We start from the raw sequence: 24,134 nt of genomic DNA on the forward strand, positions 1-24,134 counted from the left end.
GGAAACTATGGCTTCCTTCCCACAACAACCAATGTGAAACCAAAAACATACGTTCCTACAACTTCAAAGGAACCAAATGTGCTAGCTGGGCTGTATGTAATAAAGTAGGCTGTAAAACAACCGGGTTGAGAAACAGATTCAGACGGTTGAAACATTCAAAGCATCGCAGCATGAAAGACGACAACATAAAAGAGCAGCCACAACTCTCTAATGGAATAGCGAACGCTATCCTTTCTATGAAGTAGATTTCTACCTGCAAGATTTGGAATGAATCGCCCCACCTAGTAGTCCTTCACCCATAGACTCTGGTTCTCAGGGTCAGCTAGTTGGCAAGCAGGAGGAGGGAGGAGGGGGTGTGATTGTGCGTGTCGGTGTGGGTGAGGGTCTGTCTGCAAGATGAACTCTGGAATACCAGCACTTGATCCCTTAAAGCACAGTGTCCCCCGACACAGACATCCTGAGACTAGGAAGCCCCCCCCCCTGGGTAGACGTCTCAGGTCCTCAGCTTGAGGATGACGATGGCCAGGATGACGAAGAAAGTGTTCCAGCCCAGGGTGACAGCAAAGCCTCGCCACACCATCATCCTGGAGAGACCCCAGCCTGAGGGAGAGACGTCATCACATGATGTGTGTGTGTTGTGTCAGTTTGACATGGAAGCTCAGGTCCTACTGTGACGTGAAGATGAGACAGACAGACAGACAGACAGACAGACAGAGCAGGATATCTGTCCTCCACTAGAAGCCCATGACTAAGTCACGTGTGTCTGTCTGACTACTGGCATTGTGAATCATTTAGAACACTGTGTGACTACTGGCGTTGTGAATCATTTAGAATGCCGTGTGACTACTGGCATTGTGAATCATTTAGAACACTGTGTGACTACTGGCATTGTGAATCATTTAGAACACTGTGTGATGACTGGCATTGTGAATCATTTAGAACACTGTGTGACTACTGTATTGTGAATAATTTAGAACACCGTGTGACTACTGGCATTGTGAATCATTTAGAACGCCGTGTGACGACTGGCATTGTGAATCATTTAGAACACTGTGTGACTACTGGCATTGTGAATCATTTAGAACACTGTGTGACTACTGCATTGTGAATCATTTAGAATACTGTGTGACGACTGGCATTGTGAATCATTTAGAACACTGTGTGACTACTGCATTGTGAATCATTTAGAACACTGTGTGACTACTGGCATTGTGAATCATTTAGAACGCCGTGTGACTACTGGCATTGTGAATCATTTAGAACACTGTGTGACTACTGGCATTGTGAATCATTTAGAACACTGTGTGACTACTGGCATTGTGAATCATTTAGAACATTTCACTGCTGATTCCGGACGAATCAGGTGTCTAAAGTCTCAGATAACACATGTGTGTGTGTGTGTGTGTGTGTGTGTGTGTGTGTGTGTGTTTAGGGCTGACTCTGTGCAGACAGGATATAAGCTTCAATGTACTGTGTTGTGTAGCTAATTGCTAGTGGATAACGCTTCAGAAGCGTAGGTCTGGGACAGGGCCAGACTGATGTAACGTAGTGGATAACGTGTGTATGTGTGTTACCTCTGTACATGATGCATCGTAGGGCTTCAGAAGCGTAGGTCTGGGGCAGGGCCAGACTGATGTAACGTAGTGGATAACGTGTGCGTGTGTGTTACCTCTGTACATGATGCATCGTAGGGCTTCAGAAGCGTAGGTCTGGGGCAGGGCCAGACTGATGTAACGTAGTGGATAGGGGATGCACTCCACAGGCCAGATTATACCTGTAGGGAGAGGAGGAAAGAGACTGTCTTAGAGAAAGAGAGAGACTTAGAGAAACAGAGAGACTTAGAGAAACAGAGAGACTTAGAGAAACAGAGAGACTTAGAGAAACAGAGAGACTTAGAGAAACAGAGAGACTTAGAGAAACAGAGAGACTTAGAGAAACAGAGAGAGACTTAGAGAAACAGAGAGACTTAGAGAAACAGAGAGAGACTTAGAGAAACAGAGACTTAGAGAGACAGAGAAACAGAGAGACTTAGAGAAACAGAGAGACTTAGAGAAACAGAGAGACTTAGAGAAACAGAGAGACTTAGAGAAACAGAGAGAGACTTAGAGAAACAGAGAGAGACTTAGAGAAACAGAGACTTAGAGAAACAGAGAGACTTAGAGAAACAGAGAGACTTAGAGAAACAGAGAGAGACTTAGAGAAACAGAGACTTAGAGAAACAGAGAGAGACTTAGAGAAACAGAGAGAGACTTAGAGAAACAGAGACTTAGAGAAACAGAGAGACAGAGAAACAGAGAGACTTAGAGAAACAGAGAGACTTAGAGAAACAGAGAGACTTAGAGAAACAGAGAGACTTAGTGTAAGTGTGTAAGACTTGGGTTCAAATAATATTAAGGGTATGTGAATTACTTTCAAAGACATTTAGAATAATTGAGATATTTTGTATTTGATAAGACAATTAGCTGAAAATACTCAAACACTCCCATGCATTTAACCGAGGCATTTGAAAATAGTTTTTGAAAAAACTTGCAAATAGTAGGCTATTTATAGGAAATCATTTGAAAACACTTTCAAATACTTTCAACAGAAATGGATTCAGGCAACATGATTAAATACACAGAAAATAAGTATTTAAATAACAAATACACATGTATTTGAACCCAGGTTTGATGTGCGTCCGTGTGTGAGTGTGTAACGTACCACTGACGATGAGGTTGGGGTAGAAGACACCAAGGGCAGCTTGGTTGGCGTTCTGTTCATCATCGATGGCAGATGAGATGACCAGACCAAAGGAGATGCCAGTCACACCCTGCAGCCCGATCAGAGCTATAACCAACACCAGGCTCCCTCATTAGGAATCTGGAGGGAGGGAGAGAGGCAGAGGGAGGGGGAGGGGACGAGGCAGGGGAGGGGGAGGGGACGAGGCAGGGGGAGGGGGAGGGAGGGGGAGAGGCAAAGGAGAGAGGAGGGAGGGGAAGAGGCAGAGGAGGGGGAGAGTCAGAGGAGGGGGAGAGGCAAAGGAGGGGGAGAGGCAAAGGAGAGAGGAGGGGAGGGGTAGAGGCAAAGGAGAGAGGAGGGAGGGGAAGAGGCAGAGGAGAGGGAGAGGCAGAGGAGGGGGAGAGGCAAAGGAGAGAGGAGGGAGGGGAAGAGGCAGAGGAGGGGGAGAGGCAGAGGAGGGGGAGAGGCAGAGGAGGGGGAGAGGCAAAGGAGGGGGAGAGGCAAAGAAGAGAGGAGGGGAGGGGTAGAGGCAAAGGAGAGAGGAGGGAGGGGAAGAGGCAGAGGAGGGGGAGAGGCAGAGGAGGGGGAGAGGCAGAGGAGGGGGAGAGGGAGAGGCAAAGGAGGGGGAGAGGCAAAGAAGAGAGGAGGGGGGAGGGGTAGAGGCAAAGGAGAGAGGAGGGAGGGGAAGAGGCAGAGGAGGGGGAGAGGCAGAGGAGGGGGAGAGGCAGAGGAGAGGGAGAGGCAAAGGAGGAGGGAGGGGGAAGAGGCAGAGGAGGGGGAGAGGCAGAGGAGGGGGAGAGGCAGAGGAGGGGGAGAGGCAGAGGAGGGGGAGAGGCAAAGGAGGAGGGAGGGGAAGAGGCAGAGGAGGGGGAGAGGCAGAGGAGGGGGAGAGGTAGAGGAGGGGGAGAGGCAGAGGAGGGGGAGAGGCAAAGGAGAGAGGAGGGAGGGGAAGAGGCAGAGGAGGGGGAGAGGCAGTGGAGGGGGAGAGGCAAAGGAGAGAGGAGGGAGGGGAAGAGGCAGAGGAGGGGGAGAGGCAGAGACGGGGGAGAGGCAGAGGAGAGGGAGAGGCAAAGGAGAGAGGGAGGGAGGGGAAGAGGCAGAGGAGGTGGAGAGGCAGAGGAGGGGGAGAGGCAGAGGAGGGGGAGAGGCAGAGGAGAGGGAGAGGCAAAGGAGAGAGGAGGGAGGGGAAGAGGCAGAGGAGGGGGAGAGGCAGAGGAGGGGGAGAGGTAGAGGAGAGGGAGAGGCAGAGGAGAGGGAGAGGCAAAGGAGAGAGGAGGGAGGGGAAGAGGCAGAGGAGGGGGAGAGGCAGAGGAGGGGGAGAGGCAGAGGAGGGGGAGAGGCAGAGGAGAGGGAGAGGCAGAGGAGGGGGGAGGGAGGGTGAGGGGGAGAGGCAGAGGAGGGGGAGGGAGGGTGGAGAGGTGGAGGTGTAGGGGAAAAGATGGGTGGGGTGGGGAGAGGTGGAAGGGGAGAGAGAGAGAGAGAGAGAAAATTAGAGTGAGAGAGAGAATATGTTGGATGGGAGGAGACAGTAAAAAGTAAGAGACAGAAAAGGAGGGATGGTAACAAGAGAGAGGAAGGTGAAGGAGCATGTCATGTTATTCAATGATATAGTGACTGTTACATTGTCACAATACAGAGACCTCTATGTGTGTGTGTGTGTGTGTGTGTGTGTGTGTGTGTGTGTGTGTGTGTGTGTGTGTGTGTGTGCGTGTGTGCGTGTGTGTCTATCTGTCTCCACTGACAAGGTGTAAAAATAGACTGAGGGAGAAAGCACATGGCTGCTCGGTTGCCACAGCAATCAAAGGCTGTTGTCGTGGTGATTCCTTAGATATGATGGACTCAGGTACTGGTAAGAATAGAAATATATACTCCAGACACCTCTTTGGACTATGTGGCGGCAGGGTAGCCTAGTTAGGGAGAGGCGGGACGCAAATGTCTCAACTGGCCAATTGCCAGGGGAAATGCAGAGCGCCAGATTCAAATAAAACACTATAAAATTCAAACTTTCATTAAATCTCACATGTAAGATACTCAATTACTCAATTAAAGCTACACTTGTTGTGAATCCAGCCAACTTGTCAGATTTTTAAAATGCTTTTCGGCAAAAGCATAAGAAGCTATTATCTGATAACCTGCATCATCTGCACCAGCAGTAAACAAAGAGGTTAGCATATTACAACCCTGCAGGCGCTACACAAAACGCTGAAATAAAATATAAAACATGCATTAGCTTTGACGAGCTTCTTTTGTTGGCACTCCAATATGTCCTATAAACATCACAATTGGTCCTTTTGTTCGATTAATTCCGTCCATATATATCTAAATGTCCATTTATAAAGCATGTTTGATCCAGAAAAAAACAGCTTACAAAAAACGCAACGTCACTACAAAATATTTCAAAAGTTGCCTATAAACTTTGCCAAAATATTTCAAACTACTTTTGTAATACAACTTTAGGTATTTTATAAACGTTAATAATCGATCAAATTGTAGACGGGGCGAATCTGTGTTCAATACAGGAATGAAAACAAACCAGCGCCACTTTTCACGTCTTGCACAACTCTCAACAGTGGACCCAGTTCCTAGTTGGCCTACTTCTTCATTGCACAAAGGAATAACCTCAACCAAATTCCAAAGACTGGTGACATCCAGTGGAAGCGGTAGGAACTGAAAACAGGTTCCTAAGAAATATCCCTGGGCAATGACAACCCAGGGAACAGAGAGAGGAAAAAAACAATCTGAACAGTTAGTCCTCTGGGTTTTTCCTGCTACATAAGTTCTGTTATACTCACAGACATGATTCAAACAGTTTTAGAAACTTCAGAGTGTTTTCTATCCAAATCTATGAATAATATGCATATCTTATATTCTTGGCATGAGTAGCAGGAAGTTGAAATTGGGCACGCTATTTATCCAAAAGTGAAAATTCTGCCCTCTAGCCCCAAGAGGCTTTAGAGTGTTGGACTAGTAACCGCAAGGTTGCAAGTTCAAATCTCCGAGTTGACAAAGTACAAATCTGTCGTTCTGCCCCTGAACAGGCAGTTAACCCACTAGGCCGTCATTGAAAATAACAATTTGTTCTTAATAATATCCTCTTAAGGATCAATGTCACGCTTCTCCTTTATAACATGAGAGATACTTTATTTATTTTATATAACGTTGCAATAATTTATAGCTTTAAAATAGGCACATTCTTTTCTACTCTACCTTGGATTTTCTTTATTTTATCATAAACCTCAATATAATCTGGCAGCGTAATTACATTTAAAAACGTTTCTTCAACAGTGTGTTAGAAAAATGAAAGTAAAAGTATGTGAAAGATTTGAACCCAGGTCTGGATAGGTCAACCTGAGGTCAACGGATGAATAGAAACTTCAGACTCCATTGATTGTCGATAGGCACATTGATGGAACTGTTGTTGTGGGTGACATTTAGCATTAATTGTTTGGTGTGTGAGACATTTCTTTTTTTAACTAGGCAAGTCAGTTATATTCTTCAAAAAGAAATGGTGTATCATTCATTTTTAAATAAAACACATGGATGTGGAAAAGAATGTCCCTTCAACATTTTACTAATTAAACTTGACCTGCTTCCCCTTTTTCTGAACCATTTCTCAATCTACAGTATCAGTGCAGTAATACCACCAAGCAGCCACTAGATGGAGGTGTAGGACCACTACATAAGGTAATGCAGGGTACCGTACCATGTAGTATTGAAGTAGTCAAGCCAGAACTCGGGTTCTGCAGCCACAGAGGAGCTTTTGAAGTCAACTCTGCATTACAAGTCAACATCTCTGCCTGACTATCCCCCATATTCCCTAACACTCCACAATATACACATCTCCACAGTCACACCGTGCTGCTCAGTGTGTATACAACACAATATACACATCTCCAGTCACACCGTGCTGCTCAGTGTGTATACAACACAATATACACATCTCCACAGTCACACCGTGCTGCTCAGTGTGTATACAACACAATATACACATCTCCACAGTCACACCGTGCTGCTAGTGTGTGTACAACACAATATACACATCTCCAGTCACACCGTGCTGCTCAGTGTGTGTACAGCACAATATACACATCTCCAGTCACACCGTGCTGCTCAGTGTGTGTACAACACAATACATACATCTCCAGTCACACCGTGCTGCTCAGTGTGTGTACAACACAATATACACATCTCCACAGTCACACCGTGCTGCTCAGTGTGTGTACAACACAATACATACATCTCCAGTCACACCGTGCTGCTCAGTGTGTGTACAACACCATATACACATCTCCAGTCACACCGTGCTGCTCAGTGTGTGTACAACACCATATACACATCTCCACAGTCACACCGTGCTGCTCAGTGTGTGTACAACACAATATACACATCTCCACAGTCACACCGTGCTGCTCAGTGTGTGTACAACACAATATACACATCTCCAGTCACACCGTGCTGCTCAGTGTGTGTACAACACAATACATACATCTCCAGTCACACCGTGCTGCTCAGTGTGTGTACAACACAATATACACATCTCCACAGTCACACCGTGCTGCTCAGTGTGTACAACACAATACATACATCTCCAGTCACACCGTGCTGCTCAGTGTGTGTACAACACCATATACACATCTCCAGTCACACCGAGCTGCTCAGTGTGTGTACAACACCATATACACATCTCCACAGTCACACCGTGCTGCTCAGTGTGTGTACAACACAATATACACATCTCCACAGTCACACCGTGCTGCTCAGTGTGTGTACAACACAATATACACATCTCCACAGTCACACCGTGCTGCTCAGTGTGTGTACAACACCATATACACATCTCCACAGTCACACCGTGCTGCTCAGTGTGTGTACAACACAATATACACATCTCCACAGTTACACCGTGCTGCTCAGTGTGTGTACAACACAATATACACATCTCCACAGTCACACCGTGCTGCTCAGTGTGTGTACAACACAATATACACATCTCCACAGTCACACCGTGCTGCTCTGTGTGTGTACAACACCATATACACATCTCCACAGTCACACCGTGCTGCTCAGTGTGTGTACAACACCATATACACATCTCCAGTCACACCGTGCTGCTCAGTGTGTGTACAACACCATATACACATCTCCACAGTCACACCGTGCTGCTCAGTGTGTGTACAACACAATATACACATCTCCACAGTCACACCGTGCTGCTCAGTGTGTGTACAACACAATATACACATCTCCAGTCACACCGTGCTGCTCAGTGTGTGTACAACACAATATACACATCTCCAGTCACACCGTGCTGCTCAGTGTGTACAACACAATACATACATCTCCAGTCACACCGTGCTGCTCAGTGTGTGTACAACACAATATACACATCTCCACAGTCACACCGTGCTGCTCAGTGTGTGTACAACACAATACATACATCTCCAGTCACACCGTGCTGCTCAGTGTGTGTACAACACCATATACACATCTCCAGTCACACCGTGCTGCTCAGTGTGTGTACAACACCATATACACATCTCCACAGTCACACCGTGCTGCTCAGTGTGTGTACAACACAATATACACATCTCCACAGTCACACCGTGCTGCTCAGTGTGTGTACAACACAATATACACATCTCCACAGTCACACCGTGCTGCTCAGTGTGTGTACAACACCATATACACATCTCCACAGTCACACCGTGCTGCTCAGTGTGTGTACAACACAATATACACATCTCCACAGTTACACCGTGCTGCTCAGTGTGTGTACAACACAATATACACATCTCCACAGTCACACCGTGCTGCTCAGTGTGTGTACAACACAATATACACATCTCCACAGTCACACCGTGCTGCTCAGTGTGTGTACAACACCATATACACATCTCCACAGTCACACCGTGCTGCTCAGTGTGTATACAACACCATATACACATCTCCAGTCACACCGTGCTGCTCAGTGTGTGTACAACACAATACATACATCTCCAGTCACACCGTGCTGCTCAGTGTGTATACAACACAATATACACATCTCCACAGTCACACCGTGCTGCTCAGTGTGTGTACAACACAATATACACATCTCCACAGTCACACCGTGCTGCTTAGTGTGTATACAACACAATATACACATCTCCACAGTCACACCGTGCTGCTCAGTGTGTGTACAACACAATATACACATCTCCACAGTCACACCGTGCTGCTCAGTGTGTGTACAACACAATATACACATCTCCACAGTCACACCGTGCTGCTCAGTGTGTATACAACACAATATACACATCTCCACCGTCACACCGTGCTGCTCAGTGTGTGTACAACACAATATACACATCTCCACAGTCACACCGTGCTGCTCAGTGTGTGTACAACACAATACATACATCTCCAGTCACACCGTGCTGCTCAGTGTGTACAACACAATACATACATCTCCAGTCACACCGTGCTGCTCAGTGTGTGTACAACACAATATACACATCTCCACAGTCACACCGTGCTGCTCAGTGTGTGTACAACACAATATACACATCTCCACAGTCACACCGTGCTGCTCAGTGTGTGTACAACACAATATACACATCTCCACAGTCACACCGTGCTGCTCAGTGTGTGTACAACACAATACATACATCTCCAGTCACACCGTGCTGCTCAGTGTGTGTACAACACAATACATACATCTCCAGTCACACCGTGCTGCTCAGTGTGTGTACAACACAATACATACATCTCCAGTCACACCGTGCTGCTGAGTGTGTATACAACACAATATACACATCTCCACAGTCACACCGTGCTGCTCAGTGTGTGTACAACACAATATACACATCTCCACAGTCACACCGTGCTGCTCAGTGTGTGTACAACACAATACATACATCTCCAGTCACACCGTGCTGCTCAGTGTGTGTACAACACAATACATACATCTCCAGTCACACCGTGCTGCTCAGTGTGTGTACAACACAATATACACATCTCCAGTCACACCGTGCTGCTCAGTGTGTGTACAACACAATATACACATCTCCACAGTCACACCGTGCTGCTCAGTGTGTGTACAACACAATATACACATCTCCACAGTCACACCGTGCTGCTCAGTGTGTGTACAACACAATACATACATCTCCAGTCACACCGTGCTGCTCAGTGTGTGTACAACACAATACATACATCTCAAGTCACACCGTGCTGCTCAGTGTGTGTACAACACAATATACACATCTCCACAGTCACACCGTGCTGCTCAGTGTGTAAAACACAATATACACATCTCCAGTCACACCGTGCTGCTCAGTGTGTACAACACCATACATACATCTCCAGTCACACCGTGCTGCTCAGTGTGTGTACAACACACCGTGCTGCTCAGTGTGTGTACAACACAATACATACATCTCCACAGTCACACCGTGCTGCTCAGTGTGTGTACAACACACCGTGCTGCTCAGTGTGTGTACAACACAATACATACATCTCCAGTCACACCGTGCTGCTCAGTGTGTGTACAACACAATACATACATCTCCACAGTCACACCGTGCTGCTCAGTGTGTGTACAACACCATATACACATCTCCAGTCACACCGTGCTGCTCAGTGTGTGTACAACACAATACATACATCTCCAGTCACACCGTGCTGCTCAGTGTGTGTACAACACAATACATACATCTCCAGTCACACCGTGCTGCTCAGTGTGTGTACAACACAATACATACATCTCCAGTCACACCGTGCTGCTCAGTGTGTGTGTACAACACAATACATACATCTCCAGTCACACCGTGCTGCTCAGTGTGTGTACAACACCATACATACATCTCCAGTCACACCGTGCTGCTCAGTGTGTGTACAACACAATACATACATCTCCAGTCACACTGTGCTGCTCAGTGTGTGTACAACACAATACATACATCTCCAGTCACACTGTGCTGCTCAGTGTGTGTACAACACAATACATACATCTCCAGTCACACTGTGCTGCTCAGTGTGTACAACACAATACATACATCTCCAGTCACACCGTGCTGCTCAGTGTGTGTACAACACAATACATACATCTCCAGTCACACCGTGCTGCTCAGTGTGTGTACAACACCATATACACATCTCCACAGTCACACCGTGCTGCTCAGTGTGTGTACAACACCATATACACATCTCCAGTCACACCGTGCTGCTCAGTGTGTGTACAACACCATACATACATCTCCAGTCACACCGTGCTGCTCAGTGTGTGTACAACACCATACATACATCTCCAGTCACACCGTGCTGCTCAGTGTGTGTACAACACCATACATACATCTCCAGTCACACCGTGCTGCTCAGTGTGTGTACAACACCATACATACATCTCCAGTCACACCGTGCTGCTCAGTGTGTGTACAACACCATATACACATCTCCAGTCACACCGTGCTGCTCAGTGTGTGTACAACACCATATACACATCTCCACAGTCACACCGTGCTGCTCAGTGTGTGTACAACACCATATACACATCTCCACAGTCACACCGTGCTGCTCAGTGTGTGTACAACACAATATACACATCTCCAGTCACACTGTGCTGCTCAGTGTGTGTACAACACAATACATACATCTCCAGTCACACTGTGCTGCTCAGTGTGTGTACAACACAATACATACATCTCCAGTCACACCGTGCTGCTCAGTGTGTGTACAACACCATATACACATTTCCACAGTCACACCGTGCTGCTCAGTGTGTGTACAACACAATACATACATCTCCAGTCACACCGTGCTGCTCAGTGTGTGTACAACACCATATACACATCTCCACAGTCACACCGTGCTGCTCAGTGTGTACAACACAATACATACATCTCCAGTCACACCGTGCTGCTCAGTGTGTGTACAACACCATACATACATCTCCAGTCACACCGTGCTGCTCAGTGTGTGTACAACACAATACATACATCTCCAGTCACACTGTGCTGCTCAGTGTGTGTACAACACAATACATACATCTCCAGTCACACTGTGCTGCTCAGTGTGTGTACAACACAATACATACATCTCCAGTCACACTGTGCTGCTCAGTGTGTGTACAACACAATACATACATCTCCAGTCACACCGTGCTGCTCAGTGTGTGTACAACACAATACATACATCTCCAGTCACACCGTGCTGCTCAGTGTGTGTACAACACAATACATACATCTCCAGTCACACCGTGCTGCTCAGTGTGTGTACAACACAATATACACATCTCCACAGTCACACCGTGCTGCTCAGTGTGTGTACAACACAATATACACATCTCCACAGTCACACCGTGCTGCTCAGTGTGTGTACAACACAATATACACATCTCCACAGTCACACCGTGCTGCTCAGTGTGTACAACACAATACATACATCTCCAGTCACACCGTGCTGCAGTGTGTGTACAACACAATACATACATCTCCAGTCACACCGTGCTGCTCAGTGTGTGTACAACACAATACATACATCTCCAGTCACACCGTGCTGCTGAGTGTGTATACAACACAATATACACATCTCCACAGTCACACCGTGCTGCTCAGTGTGTGTACAACACAATATACACATCTCCACAGTCACACCGTGCTGCTCAGTGTGTGTACAACACAATACATACATCTCCAGTCACACCGTGCTGCTCAGTGTGTGTACAACACAATACATACATCTCCAGTCACACCGTGCTGCTCAGTGTGTGTACAACACAATATACACATCTCCAGTCACACCGTGCTGCTCAGTGTGTGTACAACACAATATACACATCTCCACAGTCACACCGTGCTGCTCAGTGTGTGTACAACACAATATACACATCTCCACAGTCACACCGTGCTGCTCAGTGTGTGTACAACACAATACATACATCTCCAGTCACACCGTGCTGCTCAGTGTGTGTACAACACAATACATACATCTCCAGTCACACCGTGCTGCTCAGTGTGTGTACAACACAATATACACATCTCCACAGTCACACCGTGCTGCTCAGTGTGTGTAAAACACAATATACACATCTCCAGTCACACCGTGCTGCTCAGTGTGTGTACAACACCATACATACATCTCCAGTCACACCGTGCTGCTCAGTGTGTGTACAACACACCGTGCTGCTCAGTGTGTGTACAACACAATACATACATCTCCACAGTCACACCGTGCTGCTCAGTGTGTGTACAACACACCGTGCTGCTCAGTGTGTGTACAACACAATACATACATCTCCAGTCACACCGTGCTGCTCAGTGTGTGTACAACACAATACATACATCTCCACAGTCACACCGTGCTGCTCAGTGTGTGTACAACACCATATACACATCTCCAGTCACACCGTGCTGCTCAGTGTGTGTACAACACAATACATACATCTCCAGTCACACCGTGCTGCTCAGTGTGTGTACAACACAATACATACATCTCCAGTCACACCGTGCTGCTCAGTGTGTGTACAACACAATACATACATCTCCAGTCACACCGTGCTGCTCAGTGTGTGTACAACACAATACATACATCTCCAGTCACACCGTGCTGCTCAGTGTGTGTACAACACCATACATACATCTCCAGTCACACCGTGCTGCTCAGTGTGTGTACAACACAATACATACATCTCCAGTCACACTGTGCTGCTCAGTGTGTGTACAACACAATACATACATCTCCAGTCACACTGTGCTGCTCAGTGTGTGTACAACACAATACATACATCTCCAGTCACACTGTGCTGCTCAGTGTGTGTACAACACAATACATACATCTCCAGTCACACCGTGCTGCTCAGTGTGTGTACAACACAATACATACATCTCCAGTCACACCGTGCTGCTCAGTGTGTGTACAACACCATATACACATCTCCACAGTCACACCGTGCTGCTCAGTGTGTGTACAACACCATATACACATCTCCAGTCACACCGTGCTGCTCAGTGTGTGTACAACACCATACATACATCTCCAGTCACACCGTGCTGCTCAGTGTGTGTACAACACCATACATACATCTCCAGTCACACCGTGCTGCTCAGTGTGTGTACAACACCATACATACATCTCCAGTCACACCGTGCTGCTCAGTGTGTGTACAACACCATACATACATCTCCAGTCACACCGTGCTGCTCAGTGTGTACAACACCATATACACATCTCCAGTCACACCGTGCTGCTCAGTGTGTGTACAACACCATATACACATCTCCACAGTCACACCGTGCTGCTCAGTGTGTGTACAACACCATATACACATCTCCACAGTCACACCGTGCTGCTCAGTGTGTGTACAACACAATATACACATCTCCAGTCACACTGTGCTGCTCAGTGTGTGTACAACACAATACATACATCTCCAGTCACACTGTGCTGCTCAGTGTGTGTACAACACAATACATACATCTCCAGTCACACCGTGCTGCTCAGTGTGTGTACAACACCATATACACATTTCCACAGTCACACCGTGCTGCTCAGTGTGTGTACAACACAATACATACATCTCCAGTCACACCGTGCTGCTCAGTGTGTGTACAACACCATATACACATCTCCACAGTCACACCGTGCTGCTCAGTGTGTGTACAACACAATACATACATCTCCAGTCACACCGTGCTGCTCAGTGTGTGTACAACACCATACATACATCTCCAGTCACACCGTGCTGCTCAGTGTGTACAACACAATACATACATCTCCAGTCACACTGTGCTGCTCAGTGTGTGTACAACACAATACATACATCTCCAGTCACACTGTGCTGCTCAGTGTGTGTACAACACAATACATACATCTCCAGTCACACTGTGCTGCTCAGTGTGTGTACAACACAATACATACATCTCCAGTCACACCGTGCTGCTCAGTGTGTGTACAACACAATACATACATCTCCAGTCACACCGTGCTGCTCAGTGTGTGTACAACACCATATACACATCTCCACAGTCACACCGTGCTGCTCAGTGTGTGTACAACACCATATACACATCTCCAGTCACACCGTGCTGCTCAGTGTGTGTACAACACCATACATACATCTCCAGTCACACCGTGCTGCTCAGTGTGTACAACACCATACATACATCTCCAGTCACACCGTGCTGCTCAGTGTGTGTACAACACCATACATACATCTCCAGTCACACCGTGCTGCTCAGTGTGTGTACAACACCATACATACATCTCCAGTCACACCGTGCTGCTCAGTGTGTGTACAACACCATATACACATCTCCAGTCACACCGTGCTGCTCAGTGTGTGTACAACACCATATACACATCTCCACAGTCACACCGTGCTGCTCAGTGTGTGTACAACACCATATACACATCTCCACAGTCACACCGTGCTGCTCAGTGTGTGTACAACACAATATACACATCTCCAGTCACACTGTGCTGCTCAGTGTGTGTACAACACAATACATACATCTCCAGTCACACTGTGCTGCTCAGTGTGTGTACAACACAATACATACATCTCCAGTCACACCGTGCTGCTCAGTGTGTGTACAACACCATATACACATTTCCACAGTCACACCGTGCTGCTCAGTGTGTACAACACAATACATACATCTCCAGTCACACCGTGCTGCTCAGTGTGTGTACAACACCATATACACATCTCCACAGTCACACCGTGCTGCTCAGTGTGTGTACAACACAATACATACATCTCCAGTCACACCGTGCTGCTCAGTGTGTGTACAACACCATACATACATCTCCAGTCACACTGTGCTGCTCAGTGTGTGTACAACACAATATACACATCTCCAGTCACACTGTGCTGCTCAGTGTGTGTACAACACCATATACACATCTCCAGTCACACTGTGCTGCTCAGTGTGTGTACAACACCATATACACATCTCCAGTCACACCGTGCTGCTCAGTGTGTGTACAACACAATACATACATCTCCAGTCACACCGTGCTGCTCAGTGTGTGTACAACACACCGTGCTGCTCAGTGTGTGTACAACACAATACATACATCTCCACAGTCACACCGTGCTGCTCAGTGTGTGTACAACACACCGTGCTGCTCAGTGTGTGTACAACACAATACATACATCTCCACAGTTACACCGTGCTGCTCAGTGTGTGTACAACACAATACATACATCTCCACAGTCACACCGTGCTGCTCAGTGTGTGTACAACACCATATACACATCTCCACAGTCACACCGTGCTGCTCAGTGTGTGTACAACACCATATACACATCTCCAGTCACACCGTGCTGCTCAGTGTGTGTACAACACCATACATACATCTCCAGTCACACCGTGCTGCTCAGTGTGTGTACAACACCATACATACATCTCCAGTCACACCGTGCTGCTCAGTGTGTGTACAACACAATACATACATCTCCAGTCACACCGTGCTGCTCAGTGTGTGTACAACACCATACATACATCTCCAGTCACACCGTGCTGCTCAGTGTGTGTACAACACCATATACACATCTCCAGTCACACCGTGCTGCTCAGTGTGTGTACAACACCATATACACATCTCCACAGTCACACCGTGCTGCTCAGTGTGTGTACAACACAATATACACATCTCCAGTCACACTGTGCTGCTCAGTGTGTGTACAACACAATACATACATCTCCAGTCACACTGTGCTGCTCAGTGTGTGTACAACACAATACATACATCTCCAGTCACACCGTGCTGCTCAGTGTGTGTACAACACCATATACACATTTCCACAGTCACACCGTGCTGCTCAGTGTGTGTACAACACAATACATACATCTCCAGTCACACCGTGCTGCTCAGTGTGTGTACAACACCATATACACATCTCCACAGTCACACCGTGCTGCTCAGTGTGTGTACAACACAATACATACATCTCCAGTCACACCGTGCTGCTCAGTGTGTGTACAACACCATACATACATCTCCAGTCACACTGTGCTGCTCAGTGTGTGTACAACACAATATACACATCTCCAGTCACACTGTGCTGCTCAGTGTGTGTACAACACCATATACACATCTCCAGTCACACTGTGCTGCTCAGTGTGTGTACAACACCAAATACACATCTCCAGTCACACCGTGCTGCTCAGTGTGTGTACAACACAATACATACATCTCCAGTCACACCGTGCTGCTCAGTGTGTGTACAACACAATACATACATCTCCAGTCACACCGTGCTGCTCAGTGTGTGTACAACACAATACATACATCTCCAGTCACACCGTGCTGCTCAGTGTGTGTACAACACAATACATACATCTCCAGTCACACCGTGCTGCTCAGTGTGTGTACAACACAATACATACATCTCCAGTCACACCGTGCTGCTCAGTGTGTGTACAACACAATACATACATCTCCAGTCACACCGTGCTGCTCAGTGTGTGTACAACACCAGTGGCACAGGGATGTGAACATGAGACAGGGATGTTCAATCATTCAGGAGTCATGATAAGCCTTGCTGATGAAGACGGATGGAGGCTGCTGTGTATGTGTGTGTGTGTCTGTGTGCTTGTGTGTCTGTGTGTTTGTATGTGTGTATGGGTGTGCTCCTACGTGTGTGTGTGTGTGTGTGTGTTACCTTGAAGACGAGCAGCATTAAGAGCAGTAGTAGAATGACCTGGATGCTGATGACAAACAGCTGGGAGATGAGATGGGCCAGCACAGTCTCCAACGAACTAACACCTAGAGAGAGAGAGGAGACAGAGAGAGAGGAGACAGAGAGAGAGGAGACATAGAGAGAAGCAGAACGAAGGAGAGAGTGAAATAGAGGAGAGGAGAAAGGGAGGGAGAGAGAGAGAGGAGACCGGGAGAGAGAGAGAACGAAGGAGAGGGTGAAATAGAGGGAAAGAGAGAGAGAGAGAGAGGAGACAGCGAGAGAGAGAGAGAACGAAGGAGAGAGTGAAATAGAGGAGAGATGAGAAAGGGAGGGAGGGAGAGAGAGAGAGAGAGAGAGAGAGAGGAGACAGCGAGAGAGAGAGAACAAAGGAGAGAGTGAAATAGAGGATAGAGGAGAAAGGGAGGGAGAGAGAGAGAGGGAGATAATAGTGGGACAGGAGAAAAGGAAGAAGAAGGTGGGGAGAAGATAATTTAATGTTCTGACAAACTGGCCCATGGTGATTTAACCAGATCTTCTGGTTATTGGTCAGGATAATCCACCTCCCCCTAGTGGTCTGTACTGGTCACTACATAGATAATGACCACAAACTGTCAATGCATCTAAAAATGGAACCATATTCCCTATATCCAAGCCAGTTCCACTGTGTTCTGTCATTGTTCCCCTCTAATCAGGGACTGATTTAGACCTGGGACACCAGGTGGGTGATTCCCCTCTAATCAGGGACTGGTTTAGATCTGGAACACCAGGTGGGTGATTCCCCTCTAATCAGGGACTGGTTTAGACCTGGGACACCAGGTGGGTGATTCCCCTCTAATCAGGGACTGATTTAGACCTGGGACACCAGGTGGGTGATTCCCCTCTAATCAGGGACTGGTTTAGACCTGGGACACCAGGTGGGTGATTCCCCTCTAATCAGGGACTGGTTTAGACCTGGGACACCAGGTGGGTGATATTAATGATCAGGTAGAACAGAAAACCAGCAGGGTAAGAGTTGAAAGAGTTGAATACCCCGGGGTAAGAGTTGAATACCCCGGGGCTATATGTGCACTAGTTTTGTCCGGTGCGCTATATAGATAACAGGGTGGCATTGGGGACACTTGGGCCCTTGTCAACAGTAGTGCACTAAATAGGGTATAGGGTGCCATTTGGAACACAGTCTGTTATCCACTTAATGAACCTCTCACCTGCAACCCAGCACCTGTCCATTAGTCCCTCCTTCCTCTCTATCACGAAGGACAGAGCCGTCAAGCCCACTGCCAGATAGAAAGTGATGCTGTGTAGAGAGAGAAGGGAGGGGAGAATGAGGGAGAAGGGAGGGGGAGAAGGTGTGCAGGAAAGAGAGACGAAGGGAAGGGAGAGAATGAGGGGAGAGAGAAGGAGGGAGGGGGGAGAGAGAAGGAGGGAGGGTGGAGAGAGAAGGGAGGGTGAGAGAGAGAAGGGAGTGTGAGAGAGAGAAAGAAGGGTGAGAGGGAGGAGGGGGAGAGAGAGCAGAAGGGAGGGGGAGAGAGAGAAGGGAGGGGGAGAGAGCGAAGGGAGGGGGAGAGAGAGAAGGGAGGGGGAGAGAGAGAAGGGAAGGGTAGAGAGAGAAGGAAGGGGGAGAGAGAGAAGGGAGGGGGAGAGAGAGAAGGAAGGGGGAGAGAGAGAAGGGAGGGGGAGAGAGCGAAGGGAGGGGGAGAGAGAGAAGGGAGGGGGAGAGAGCGAAGGGAGGGGGAGAGAGAGAAGGGAGGGGGAGAGAGAGAAGGGAGGGGGAGAGAGAGAAGGGAGGGGGAGAGAGAGAAGGGAGGTGGAGAGAGAGAAGGGAGGGGGAGAGAGAGAAAGGGAGGGGGAGAGAGAGAAGGGAGGGGGAGAGAGAGAAGGGAGGGGGAGAGAGAGAAGGGAGGGGGAGAGAGAGAAGGGAGGGGGAGAGAGAGAAGGGAGGGGGAGAGAGAAAAGGGAGGGGGAGAGAGAGAAGGGAGGGGGAAATAGGAGAGACAAGGAAAGGAGGAAAAGAGAGGATAAAGAGAGAACTACAGCTTCGTCTCAGTAAAGCTGACGAGGTTCAGACGTGGACTGAATCTCTACCTCAGAACGGCTCCTGGCGTCACAAACGTGGTGAAGTCTGAGTTCATGCTGCCATAGATGGGCTCCTCAAACTGGAAAGAGAAACGGGACAAAGACAAATAGTCAGTTGAATATTTTCCTCCCAGTGTGCATCTGTGTATTGATCAGGGACCAGTGGAACGGACCACGGTTATACATTCAGTAACACAGGCTACATCACAGTCCTCCAGAAGGAATAGGTGCGACTCTCGCTCACATTTAAGAACTTCACACTTCATCCAATTTGAGTTAAAATCATGTCGTTTCAACCATCAATGGCCCTCGTCAGAATCAATGGTCTTGGCAAGACAACAACATGTTGATATAGCATAAGGAAGCTAGGTTAGCATCAAGGCTAGTGGATGGGGATGGCAAAATACTATCATGTGATCCCCAAATAGCACCCTATTCCCTACATAGTGCACTACTTTTGACCAGAGCCTTATGGGAATAGGGTGCCTTTAAGGGTGCAGTGAGTGTTTTAAGGGGTTATTGTTGTCCTACCTTGACAGGAAGAGAGACCAGGTAAGACATGCTCCCCATCTTATACTGGACGAAGTCCTGAGGAGGGAACAGACTGTTTCACTTCACTACTGGATGTATCTTTATCAACAGCTGGGCTGCATCTCAACAGTCTGAACAAGCTACTTCAACAGCTGGGCTGCATCTCAACAGTCTGAACAAGCTACTTCAACAGCTGGGCTGCATCTCAACAGTCTGAACAAGCTACTTCAACAGCTGGGCTGCATCTCAACAGTCTGAACAAGCTACTTCAACAGCTGGGCTGCATCTCAACAGTCTGAACAAGCTACTTCAACAGCTGGGCTGCATCTCAACAGTCTGAACAAGCTACTTCAACAGCTGGGCTGCATCTCAACAGTCTGAACAAGCTACTTCAACAGCTGGGCTGCATCTCAACAGTCTGAACAAGCTACTTCAACAGCTGGGCTGCATCTCAACAGTCTGAACAAACTACTTCAACAAGTGGGCTGCATCTCAACAGTCTGAACAAGCTACTTCAACAGCTGGGCTGCATCTCAACAGTCTGAACAAGCTACTTCAACAGCTGGGCTGCATCTCAACAGTCTGAACAAGCTACTTCAACAGCTGGGCTGCACCTCAACAGTCTGAACAAGCTACTTCAACAGCTGGGCTGCACCTCAACAGTCTGAACAAGCTACTTCAACAGCTGGGCTGCATCTCAACAGTCTGAACAAGCTACTTCAACAGCTGGGCTGCATCTCAACAGTCTGAACAAGTGACTTCCTCACCTCGTCACGTTTCATTAATCTGCACTGATGACAGAAAGAACTGGACAGGTTGAAAGCGTTTCCAGTAGGCATTGATTTGCCATGTTACTTTCATCCATGGTGTTTTTAGATCGGTCCAGATGAGGAGAAGAGACGTGGAGAGAAAGACCCTGCTGCCATGCAGTCAGTGTGTATTACACTAGATAAAGATATCATCTGTATGAATAAGGTTTTGAAAGCCAGACGGCGCCATTAAACAATAAGACTTCGTTCACATTGAAGAAAGAGCAGGTAGATCTGCAGGGAGGAAACAACAGGGAACTCTGGTTGTACCTCAAAGGCATCTGCTAGTTTCTTCTGAAGCATCATGGCGATCTGTTGATCTGGTGACAAAGCACACTACGAGGTGAAAACAATGGCATCATTATCAAGTCTATTATCGCTTGAAAAAACACTTTTCATTGATCAATTTAATAAACATTGAAAAAACGTCTCAAGATTAATCCTCATTAAAATGCCTTTTCCAATCTCCATCATTTGGGAGAAAAACCATCATTCAGAAGACCCACACTGTTACACTACCACCTAGTGGTCCTTTTCACAGACAACGTATCTATTCCATTGTTTTGTATTGTATTGTATTGTATTGTATTGTATTGTATTGTATTGTATTGTATTGTATTCCATTGTATTGTATTGTATTCCATTGTATTGTATTGTATTGTATTGTATTGTATTCCATTGTATTGTATTGTATTGTATTCCATTGTATTGTATTCTATTCCATTGTATTGTATTGTATTGTATTGTATTGTATTGTATTCTATTCTATTATAATTCTACTCTAGTCTCTTTGAGGGTGAATTCTTTCACACACTGTCACATGCCAACAGACTGCGGAGTGAAAGCTTACTAACAGTGTTCTATTCTATTCAGATCTATTCTATGGCATTCTATTCTAACAGTGTTCTATTCTATTCAGATCTATTCTATCGGCATTATATTATATTCTAACAGTGTTCTATTCTATTCAGATCTATTCTATTCTAGCAGTATTGTATTCTACATTCTGGAACACTGTCACATGCCAACAGACTGCGGAGTGAAAGCTTACTGGTCAGGTCCAACCAGACGTGCACCGACCCTCCATCCACCACCTCCTTAGAGACCTGCCTCTGGATCATCCTGCATAATACAACACACACCACAGAACAGACATGATACAGTAAGGATCCTGTATAATACAACACACCACAGAACAGAGACATGATACAGTAAGGATCCTGTATAATACAACACACACCACAGAACAGACATGATACAGTGAGGATCCTGTATAATACAACACACCACAGAACAGACATGATACTGTAAGGATCCTGTATAATACAACACACCACAGAACAGACATGATACAGTGAGGATCCTGTATAGTACAACACACACCACAGAGACATGATACAGTAAGGAACCTGTATAATACAACACACACCACAGAGACATGATACAGTAAGGATCCTGTATAATACAACACACACCACAGAGACATGATACAGTAAGGATCCTGTATAATACAACACACACCACAGAACAGACATGATACAGTGAGGATCCTGTATAGTACAACACACACCACAGAGACATGATACAGTAAGGAACCTGTATAATACAACACACACCACAGAGACATGATACAGTAAGGATCCTGTATAATACAACACACACCACAGAGACATGATACAGTAAGGATCCTGTATAATACAACACACACCACAGAACAGACATGATACAGTGAGGATCCTGTATAATACAACACACCACAGAACAGACATGATACAGTAAGGATCCTGCATAATACAACACACCACAGAACAGACATGATACAGTAAGGATCCTGCATAATACAACACACCACAGAACAGACATGATACAGTAAGGATCCTGTATAATACAACACACACCACAGAACAGAGACATGATACAGTGAGGATCCTGTATAGTACAACACACACCACAGAACAGACATGATACAGTAAGGATCCTGTATAATACAACACACACCACAGAACAGACATGATACAGTAAGGATCCTGTATAATACAACACACACCACACCACAGAGACATGATACAGTAAGGATCCTGTATAGTACAACACACACCACAGAACAGACATGATACAGTGAGGATCCTGTATAATACAACACACACCACAGAACAGACATGATACAGTGAGGATCCTGTTTAATACAACACACACCACAGAACAAACATGATACTGTAAGGAACCTGTATAGTACAACACACACCACAGAGACATGATACAGTAAGGATCCTGTATAATACAACACACACCACAGAACAGAGACATGATACAGTGAGGATCCTGTATAATACAACACACACCACAGAACAGACATGATACAGTGAGGATCCTGTATAATACAACACACCACAGGACAGACATGATACAGTAAGGATCCTGTATAGTACAACACACACCACAGAACAGACATGATACAGTAAGGATCCTGTATAGTACAACACACACCACAGAACAGACATGATACAGTGAGGATCCTGTATAATACAACACACCACAGAACAGACATGATACTGTAAGGATCCTGTATAATACAACACACACCACAGAACAGAGACATGATACAGTAAGGATCCTGTATAATACAACACACACCACAGAACAGACATGATACAGTAAGGATCCTGTATAATACAACACACACCACAGAGACATGATACAGTGAGGATCCTGTATAATACAACACACACCACAGAACAGACATGATACAGTAAGGATCCTGTATAATACAACACACACCACAGAGACATGATACAGTGAGGATCCTGTATAATACAACACACACCACAGAGACATGATACAGTGAGGATCCTGTATAATACAACACACACCACAGAGACATGATACAGTGAGGATCCTGTATAATACAACACACACCACAGAACAGACATGATACAGTAAGGATCCTGTATAATACAACACACACCACAGAGACATGATACAGTAAGGATCCTGTATAATAGACATGAGTACTTAATGGCTTGGCAACAGTACAGTGCATTTGGAAAGTATTCAGACCCCTTCTCTTTTTCTACATTTTGTTACGTTACAGCCTTATTGTAAAATGGATTAAATCGTTTTCCCCCCACAATACCCCATAATGACAAAGCAAAAACACACGTTTGCAAATGGCTGTGTGCTTAGGGTCGTTGTTCTGTTGGAAGGTGAACCGTCGTCCCAGTCTGAGGTCCTGAGCGCTCTGGAGCAGGTTTTCATCAAGGATTTCTCTGTACTTTGCACTGTTCATCTTTCCCTCCATCCTGACTAGTCTCCCAGTCCCTGCTGCTGAAAAACATCCC

At 46.5% G+C, this 24,134-nt stretch overlaps 1 pseudogene; it reads right to left on the reverse strand.

The window, feature by feature from the left end:
- Positions 1–492: 492 nt before the first annotated feature.
- LOC135528872 (ABC transporter G family member 20-like) overlaps positions 493–24,134 on the reverse strand; it is a 56,833-nt pseudogene continuing 33,191 nt past the window's right edge.

This window comes from Oncorhynchus masou, unplaced genomic scaffold (assembly GCF_036934945.1).
Source record: "Oncorhynchus masou masou isolate Uvic2021 unplaced genomic scaffold, UVic_Omas_1.1 unplaced_scaffold_1052, whole genome shotgun sequence".
NCBI lineage: Eukaryota > Metazoa > Chordata > Actinopteri > Salmoniformes > Salmonidae > Oncorhynchus > Oncorhynchus masou.